This window comes from Cebus imitator, unplaced genomic scaffold (genome assembly GCF_001604975.1).
Source record: "Cebus imitator isolate Cc_AM_T3 unplaced genomic scaffold, Cebus_imitator-1.0 Scaffold8, whole genome shotgun sequence".
Classification (NCBI taxonomy): domain Eukaryota; kingdom Metazoa; phylum Chordata; class Mammalia; order Primates; family Cebidae; genus Cebus; species Cebus imitator.
Window position 1 is genome coordinate 1,506,219 of NW_016107323.1, and position 10,058 is coordinate 1,516,276.

General features: G+C 42.5%; 1 protein-coding gene and 1 long non-coding RNA gene across 3 annotated transcripts in view; one reads left to right on the forward strand and one right to left on the reverse strand.

Annotated features, from left to right (window-relative positions):
* LOC119473034 overlaps positions 1 to 4,786 on the reverse strand; it is a 9,101-nt gene extending 4,315 nt beyond the window's left edge. The window contains exon 1 of the long non-coding RNA XR_005202204.1: positions 3,973 to 4,786. This is a non-coding gene — a long non-coding RNA (uncharacterized LOC119473034). The remainder of the gene's footprint in view (positions 1 to 3,972) is intronic.
* CHST11 (carbohydrate sulfotransferase 11) overlaps positions 1 to 10,058 on the forward strand; it is a 314,882-nt gene that overhangs the window by 5,162 nt on the left and 299,662 nt on the right. The gene's annotated exons all lie outside the window — the stretch shown is intronic.

The window sequence follows — 10,058 nt, forward strand, 5'->3', positions numbered from 1 at the left end:
AAAAAAAAAAAAAGAAAGAAAATCTAGGAGGTATAGAAGAAAAACAATCATTATTCCACCAAGAGGCAACTGGTACTTAAAAATATATATTATAGAATACATTTACATATATTTATATATTCTATATTTTTCTCAACTATACAAAATGCATATATATATATATATATATATCGTTGAGATAACAGCATACATTTTTGTATCCAGTTTGATACTAAGTTTTCTGTTTTTTTGAGATAGAGCCTTGCTCTGTCACCCAGGCCGGAGTGCAATGGCACGCTCTCGGCTCACCACAACCTCCGCTTCCTGGGTTCAAGCAATTCTCCTGCCTCAGCCTCCCAAGTAGCTGGGATTACAGGTGTGCGCCACCACGCCCAGCTAATTTTTGTACTTTTAAGTACAGACAGGGTTTCACCATGTTGGTCAGGCTGGTCTCGAACTCTTGACCTCGTGATCCACCTGCCTCAGCCTCCCAAAGTGCTGGGATTACAGGTGTGAGCCACATGCCTGGCTGATAATAAGTATTGTAGACAAATACATCATTATCACAACTAGTGATTAAAGGAAAGACAAAGTTTAACCATAACCTTTTAAATGTATAGACTTGCATGTGTCTCCACCTCCCATCCTACCCTTTTGTAAGATGTCAGTTTGGTATTATTTTTTGCTCTGATTGCACAGATTTAATGTTACATTACAGAATCTTTTTGCTTATATGTGGAATGAGCTTGGAGTCACACCAGTTTGTAAGGGCTGTTGTTATGTTATATACCTGAAACTTCCTTTGAAAAGGTGTCAAGAGGGTCTCAAATATGAGACTGCTATGATTTCTGAAAACAGCATGAATCACTGAAGTGTACCCCATAAATATATATAACTAGTCTTTACCTACAAAAATTAACAAGAAAAAAATACCTGAAGTAGAAGGCATTTTTTAGCATGAAGTCTCTCCCTGGTCATTTAAATGTTTGCACTTTGATGGAGCATTTCGTGGCTGTGCTCAGATGAGACAGACGTAGGCCATCTCCTTTGATTGTTATAGCCCTCATTTTCATTGCCTTCTGCAATAAAAGGGGTGATCAGGCACCATAGAAAGGGTGGTTTGGGGGTTTCGCTGGGGTGAGGGGTGAGGGAATCCATCCTTCGGCAGAGGTATCTGCTGTTAGTGTTTGTCTGGTTGAAAAATCATTTTGTTCATAGCTTTATCAGCACAGTCATTTCAAAACAGGAAGTCAAAGGCTCCTAAGCAAAGGCGCCACCCTTTCCCTTCTTAAACCCACCAAAAGGACCTCTCTTTAATCTGAAGTTCAAGTGAAAAAGGCTCTTAGGAAAGTCATTGCCAGCAGGCCTCTTCTAAGTTCAGACTGAGAAAAACCAGAAGTCATTCTGCTGATTCATTTTATTTTCTTTTTAGTTTTTCTTTTGAATTTTTGGGATACCACTTTTATAACAATGAAAGAGGAGGCAGTTCTTCCTATGAGATCATTGAACAATCTGATCTGTCAGTTAAATTTTCCTGGACTTGTAATTTGATACATCTTAGATCAAATGTAATTGATTGAAACTTACAAGCGGACTTGTTCTCTTCCTCTCCAGCTCCCTCTCTGTCTCTCTTTTCCTTTCTTCTACTCTGTGCCTGATACTGTTCTTGGCATTGGAGATGTAACACATATATCTCTGCCTTCATGGTACTTAGATTCTAGTGGGCTAGACAGACTTTAAACAAATGCAGAAGTGACCTATATGGTATATCAGATGGTGTTAAGAGAAAAACAAAACAGGGAAGATGGTTGAGTGATGTGAGAGGCAGGGGTTGCAATTTAATATAGAAGTAATTAGGGAATGTCATTGATAAGATGACACTGAGAGCAGGGACCTGCAGGAAGTGAAGGAGCTGGCCACATTCCAGGCATAGAGCAACACAAGTTCAAGTCTGATCCCTGAGGCAAGAACATGCATGGCAAGGTGGTTGGAGTGCCCAGAGCAGAGGGAGGGAGGCAGCCAACAAGAACGCATCAGGGAGAGACAAGTCAGAGCCAGACGATTGTTTTGAGCCTTGGGTTTAACTGTAGATGGGAGGGAAGCACTGCAGAAGCTTGAGCAGAGGACTCTTAGGGCAGGGAGGTGAGGAACAAAGGTGGAAGCAATGTAGCAAGGGTGAAAATGAAGTCTCCTACTTGCATTTTTTTTTTTTTTTTTTGAGATGGCGTCTCACTCTGTCGCCGAGGCTGGAGTGTAGTGTCGTGATCTTGGCTCACTGCAATCTCTGTTTCCTGGGCCCAAGTGATTCTCCTGTCTCAGCCTCCTGAGTAGCTGGGATTATAGGCATGCACCACCACACCTGGATACTTTTGCATTTTTAGTAGAGACGGGGTGTTGCCATGTTGACCAGGCTAGTTTCGAACTCCTGACCTTAAGTGATCCCCCCTCCTTGGCCTCCTAAAGTGCTAGTACAGGTGTGAGTCACCATGCCCAGCCCTACTTGCACATTTGTGTTTACCTTTGGGCAGCTGACGGTATACTTTGGTTAAGTGGTCACCATAGAAATCCCATCTCCCCTCTACCACTTGTTCCCCCATTGACCCCCCAACTAGACTATCTCCTTTTCTAAAAAAAATAAATCTTTTAAAAATTTATTTTTATTTTTTAAAATAGGGTCTTGCTCTATTGCCCAGGCTGGAGAGCAGTGGCGAGATCATGGCTCACTGCATCATTGAACTCCTGGGCTCAAAGGATCCTCCTACGTCAGCCTCCCAAGCAGCTGGGACCAGCCCCATTTCCAGTTTTTAAAGCAGTAATGTAGAGATCTGAAAAAGAAATTTGAACATAATTTTGACTGAGCTGGTAGTGGGAAATTGGTGATATCTTCAGGGTGGAATCCATGGCATTTGTGAATAAAAATATCCAGAAGTGCCAGGCTTAAATCAGCCCTCAATAAAAACAGAGATGAAATGGATCAGTGATCTGGAAGTGGAAGACCTGAGTCCTAGTCCCGGTCTCCCATGTGCTATCCCCATAAATTACTGTATATTATTGATTCTAAGACATATTTTTTCACATTTTAGTAATTATGCAGTTTGTGTTGTAATCGATGGCATCTCAGCATGTTTTTACTGAGCAGCTGTTTTGTTTCTTGGTGGTCCATCAAACATAGCAGTGTGCCTTCACCATTGATGCCCTCTGAGGCCACCTCTGTAAATTGTGAAAGTACTTTATGTAAACCATGGCACATTTCAAAACCTCAGTAAGTGATGAATAATGGCATTCCTCCAAGATGCAGACTCTGAGGGCTCAAAAGTACCTGGTTAGTCTTGAGCACTTGCTTCCCAATGGCTAGACCAGCATGCAGTCTGTCCAGGTCTTTTTAATGCTGCCTGGCACTTATTTTCAGAGCCCAGGGCTTGTAGTTAGTATTTCTATGATTAATGATGAGGTTGATTAAGAGTTAGAATGGGGAGGGTGGGAAGTAAGTGATTTAACTTGGGGCTTGAACCTGGAAGTTCAAATAGAAATAGACATAAACATTGATTCTCAAAGATAGCCTTTCCACCTTGGTCACCACGCAATCCATGTGCCCACAACTCAGAAGGAAGAGCCAGGTTGGACTGTCATGTCCAAATAGCATCTGCTGGGGTCTAGTCTGTTTGTCTCCCAAATCTCTTTGCTTCTGTTCTGCTGTGGTTCAGGGCAGGAAATAGAAAGCAGTCTAGGTATTTTATTTTTTAATTTAATTTAATTTTTTTCTGAGACAAAGTCTCACTCTGTCGCCCAGGCTGGAGTGCAGTGGTGCCATCTGGCTCACTGCAACCTCCGCCTCCCGGGTTTAAGTGATTCTCCCACCTCAGCCTTCTGAGTAGCTGGTATTACAGGTGTCCATCACCATGCCCAGCTAGTTTTTGTATTTTTAGTAAAGACAGGGTTTCACCATGTTGGCCAGACTGGTCTCAAACGCCTGACCTCAGGTGATCTGCCCACCTTGGCCTCCCAAAGTGCTGGGATGACAGGTGTGAGCCACTGCGCCTGGCCCCAGTCTAGGTATTTTAAGCAGAAAGATATTTACTAGAGGGAATTTGGTGCTTATAAAGTCATGGGGGCGGGGGGAAGAGCTGGAGGAATAGGGATCCAGGAATAAGTTTATATAATAATTCATAAACGTATGTTGGCATGGCTGCTCAAAAACAAAAAAAAAACAAACAAACAAAAAAAACTGACTTACCAGGGGTGCTACACCTTCCGAGTCTATGTCTGGAACTATTAAGTTCAAGAACAAACTGACGGCAAAGCTGGAGAGTGGACCCTATAATGCTGTTGCAAAAAACCCTCATGTCCCCATCTCCATGCTTGCCAGCACTCAAACAGCCCCAAAGGCAGGAAGATGGCCTCTGCCTCATACCTGCTTTCTAAATCTCAAGTGAGTGCTTCTGTTTGGGGGAGCCAAATTCACATCTAGAACCTTAGCTTCAAAAAGCCTGGGAAATACAGCTTTTCAGTTACCAGCCTCTGAAGGCTAGAAAGTTTTCTAGAAGGAGGGTAGAATGAATCATGAGCAAATAACCACAATACTCACCACACCCTGTTAGTAAAACATATTTGAGCAGCCATTCCCCAAAATATTTTGTTTATAAATAATTTCTGCATATTACTACCACTATCTACATATCTGGGATAGGATCCTTTCTGACTAGTGACTGTAAATCCATATGTCATTATCTGTTGGGTAATTCTGTTGGTTGGCTCTTTATCACTTAGGGTTCTTTCCTTCTTTTGACTTTGTAATGTGGTCCACAAAGATGCGATGGAGAGCTAGTACTCAAGAGAGGAAAATGGCATTTTCTTGTATGCCTGCATTGTGACAATTATCTTCAAGATGTGGTTTCTTGGCTGGGATCTCTTTAAGCCTCAGTTCTATTTTGTGAGGAATAGGATAGTTAAAAGTAGATAATATAATCTGTAAATTTACTTATGATTCAGCTGTAAATGGTTATTCATTGAAATATGCTGAGAATGGTGGGATTATTGAGGTGGTCACTTAATTCACTTTGTCGTTGAGGATAACTGCCTGAGTTTCATAAATGGCATGTAATTTGATATGACAGGTTAGATGGGGGTGTTTGTGGCCATTTGTATTCTTGATATAGTTAAATTTCTTTTTTTAGGTTAACTGAAAATGGGAGGTCTGGTGTTTAGATGAACTGAAAATGGAAAGTCTGATGTTTCCTTCCCAGACCTGGCACAATGTTCACTAGGATTTTGGAGCCCCAGGTCTAGACCTGCCTTGAATGTCATTGGTTATTGTCAGACCTGCTGTTGTCAACTCTGGGTGAAAGTACAATGTTAACCTAGTATCAGTTCTAACAGTGATGGAAGCTTAGTTTGGCTTTAGATAAGCAGTATGGGGAGGGCTGATATTTCCACCATCACTGGGACTTCAGTTCTGTCTCAGGTAGATACGGTTAGAGACAAAGAAACCTGTTAATGGAAGTGTTTAAGTCCTTTTCAGTCTCTGGCTTGAGTGGTTATCTTAAATGCTTTGGGGGAAAAAACTCACAAAGGGAACTCAAGTGAGATAAGCTGGTGGCTAGGTTTCTGTTAGAAACTGTTAACTTCAAAGAATCTCAGAAGAGGGAAACCACAGAGGCCCCTCTAAGGTAGTGTTGTAAGAGGACACTTAACATTTCTTAACGGTTGTCACATATTACCATTAATGTCATTGCATGTGGTCACTCATTATAGTGAAAAGAACACAGAATTTGGAGTCTAGACACCAACTTTTAAGTTGGGCTGTTCCCTATATCCATTTAACCTCATCGAAGATGTTTTTGTTAAATGCTTACTAAGAGTTAGGCTCTGTTCTAGATGTAGAATCCAACAGGTGAAAATCCATGTCCTCATGGAACATACATTGTAGTGGGGAGACACAATAACAAACGCATATTAAATTAAAGAGTATGTTTGAAGGTGACAGATGCTAGGCGGGAAAAAGCAAGAACAGGGATGTGAAGTGGCAGTGGTGGGGGGATTGAAATTTTAAATAGGACTGTCAGGGAAGTTCTCTCTGAAAAGGTGGCTTTAAGCTGGGCGCGGTGGCTCACGCCTGTAATCCCAGCACTTTGGGAGGCCGAGGTGGGCGGATCACGAGGTCAAGAGATCGAGACCATCCTGGCCAACATGGTGAAACCCCGTCTCTACTAAAAATACAAAAATTAGCTGGGCGTGGTGGTGTGCACCTGTAGTCCCAGCTACTCGGGAGGCTGAGGCAGGATAATTGCTTGAACCCAGGAGGCAGAGATTGCAGTGAGCCGAGTTTGTGCCACTGTGCTCCAGCCTGGCGCCTGGCTGACAGAGCAAGACTCTTTCTCAAAAAAGAAAAAAATAAATAAATAAAAAGAAAAACGTGGCTTTAAAGATTGAAGGAGATGAAGGTAGACGGGAGTTGAGCCGCTGAAATAACAAAGATATTTATTGGGTATTATTTACTGAAAGCCAGCTTGGGTCAGGCATTGAATCTAGATTACTTCCCATGGGACTCTTACAATGTATACACTATCATCACTACCATTTTACAAAGGCAGAAACTGAGGCGTAGAGCATTATCACTTGTCTAAATTCACCAGGAGAGGAATGGATGGAATAAGAACTAAACCCGGCTGTGTGACTTCATATCCGCTGCTCATAACATCTAGGAGGGCTCTCATTTGGGGATTACTCTTCCCATCCACCCCACAGATTGGTGATAATGATTGCAATTTAGTGATAGACATTCTGCAAAGGGTGGGACCTTTCTGCCCATCAAAGAGTCAGTCTGCCCAAATGCCACTAACGGCCCTCCTTGAGAAATATCTCAAGACTCTATGTGAAAACAGCATCTGGCATAGTACTTGGCTGCATCTCATGACTTGGGCAAGTGCCTGGCACGTGTGTGGGCTTAATAATTGATTGAATGAGGGACCAAGTGAAAGTCACAAACAAGAGATTTAGTCCCCTCACTTGCCAAGTGAAGGTAGTAATATTACCTCTCTTATGCAGGTGATGGTGGTAAAGATTAAATGAGAAGTTAGATGTGAAAATGCACTGGAAATGGATGTAAACATTTACCTAGGTAACAAAACGGCATATCCTGCACATGTATCCCGGAATTTAAAATTAAATGAAATTAAATTAAAAAGAAAAGAAAATGGATGTGAAAGCAGTATGAACATATTGTTGTTATAGTAAGTGACCTATGTGGGTCCTCATTTAAGGATGTGAATCTCCATGTCAACATGATACTGTTGTATTTCATTCTATTTGAAACCTGGGAAGTTTTTATCCATTTAACATGTGTGCCCTACATTGTAAGATTTGCTGAAAGGATCTGACTTCTATGAACATGAGACTCCTGTGGATATCTTCTCTCTGTCTGCCACGCTAACAGGCACATCCTCTCCCATGGCCAAAACTGTGTAGCAGTTTGCAAAGCAGAGTTTGTATTTGGTGAGAAATCAGCCCTATGGTTTCATGCTGAATGCAATGACCAGGGCATTTCCTCCCAATTATGCACATAATTACTCCTCAGGTTCCCATTAGCTTTAACAAGTGACACTTGAGAAATACCACAGAGCACTGGTGAATGCCATTTCTGAAGTGGAACTCCGAGGAGGATGAAAAGCAGACGTTTCCAAAAAATAACGGTGGTAGCATGGCAGCTGGTACGTGGGCAGTGCTGGGCGGGTTGGCATGGCTCATTACACAGGACAGCACTGCTTGGCCTTAGGTCTCCACATTGGGCCTGTTCGGTGCTGAGGGGGACTTTAAGTGTTCTTCTTGTACAAGGCTCAGTCCTTCCCCACTGCTTAACTGGAGCTTCCTCTGTGGCTGACATTCACGGCTGGGGCACAGACCCGTTTCCACCCTTCTTCACCAGACCAGGGGCTGAAATTTAGTTCAAAGACTCTATCACCCTGATTTGGGCTAGGCCTAGCATTCTTCAGCCTGAGGCAAGGCACACATTTGAAATAGTCCCTGTGAGGCTGCAGAGTTATCCTGGAGGAAGGGGAGTGTATTTGTCAGGACTCACATTTCTTTACAAGTTGAAAAAGTTTCTATCTTTTAAAGTTCCCAGACCTCTTTCCATTCCACCTAATCATTGATGTAGACTATCTGTTTGTAACTAGTTTGGTACCTCCTTCTTCCCCACTCCAGGGGGCAGGTGGCAAGGTCTGGAGACATTTTGGGTTGTTATTAACAGGAGAAGCTGTGCTACTGGCATTAAGTGGGTGGAGGCCAGGGATGCTGCTAAACATCCTATGATGCATAGGACGGACTTCCCCGTAACAAAGAATAGCCCAGCTCAAAATATCAATAGTTGGGAAACCCTGTATTGGTCTGTTCTCACACTGCTGTGAAGAAATATCTGAGCCTGGGTAATTTATAAATAAAAGAGGTTTAATTGACTCTCAGTTCTTCACGGCTGGGGAGGCCTCAGGAAATTTAACAATCATAGCCGAAGGCATTTCTTCCCAGGGCAGCAGGAGAGGGAATGAGTGCAAGCTGGGGAAATGTCAGACACTCACAAAACCGTCAGATCTCATGAGAGTCACTATCATGAGAACAGTGTGGGAGAAACTGCCCCCATGATCCAATTACCTCCACCTGGTCCTGCCCTTGACACATGGGGATTATTACAATTCAAGGTGAGATTGGGATGGGGACACAGCCAGACGATACCAAACCCTTATTTGATTCAACATTTTTCTGATGCTTTATGAAAAAAACGAGTAACAACAATGATCACTTACAAAATACTTGCTCTGTATCACACAGTATGTCAGCTGCTGTATTCAGATTATCCATCATATTTAATCTCCACCACAACCTTGTGAGATGCGCACTTGCCAATCCCATTATACAGGTGAGGAAACTGAGACTTAGGGAGGTGAAGGAGCCTGCCTAATTGGAAAGCTGGAACAGGATCCTGGCTCATGTCTGACACCAAACACTGTGCTGTTCACCTCTCCAGTATGCCTGTCTCCATGTTCTTGGTTTCAGATAATTAGGTCAAGAAGTAATTATTTCATAAGGGTCTTAAGCTCAGCTATAGACTCAGTAAGTGGGACATTCAGTGATAGCCCCTTCTCTTCTTACCCTACACTCTATCCCTGGTGAGCTCATCCCCTCTTGGGGCCTGGGCTATCATCTGTGTTTAGGTGACACACATGTCTTTCTTCAACTTGGATGTGACCTTGGGTCGAAGTCTAGTTCCTGTATTACCTCCTGTATTACCACCCATCCCCTCGATGGATGTCCTTCCTCTTGTCCCTGTGGTCCTGTGTGTGTACATCTGTAATATTACTCATTCCGATACGTTGACTCCTTCAGGGAAGGGGCCATGTCTTGTTTAGCACAATATCCCAACATGTAGGATAGAGCCTGGTACATAATGGTCACTGTGTAACTATTTGCCAAAAGAATGAATACACTAATGGTAATTGGTCACCAAGAAGAAAATCCCCCTTTTTGGGATGGCAGGTATGGAATTTTCATTGCTGATATGATTTTCATTTTGATTCTATGGTGAGTTGTCACTTACAAGAGCCAAGAACAATCCCTTTTATACCGTGGCTAAATTTGGACAGCCAAAAAGTGAACAGCTGTGAAAGTTGTAGGAACTGCATCGCTGTAACCACAGAGGTAATTAAATGTTTCCCAGGAAGGGATCTGCTGATTCGGTTTGCAATGGGAGGGTTTGAGACAAGACTTTTGTAGAGCAGCACTGTCCAATGGAAATACACTGCTAGCTGCACGCAAAACTAAATCTTCTGGTAGCCATTCCTACATTGAAAAGGGTAAAAAGAAACAGGTGCGATTAATACCTGAAATATTCCAACAGGTACTCAATATTAAAACTCATTGTAGTATTTTACATATTTTTGGTACTAAATCTTCAGAAATCCAATGCGAATTTTTATGGGACATCTAAATTCAGACTAGCTGCATTTCAAATGCTTACTAGCCACATGTGACTAGGGACTACTCTAATGGATAGTGTAGCTCTAAAGTATCAGATAACTTTTTCTACATTG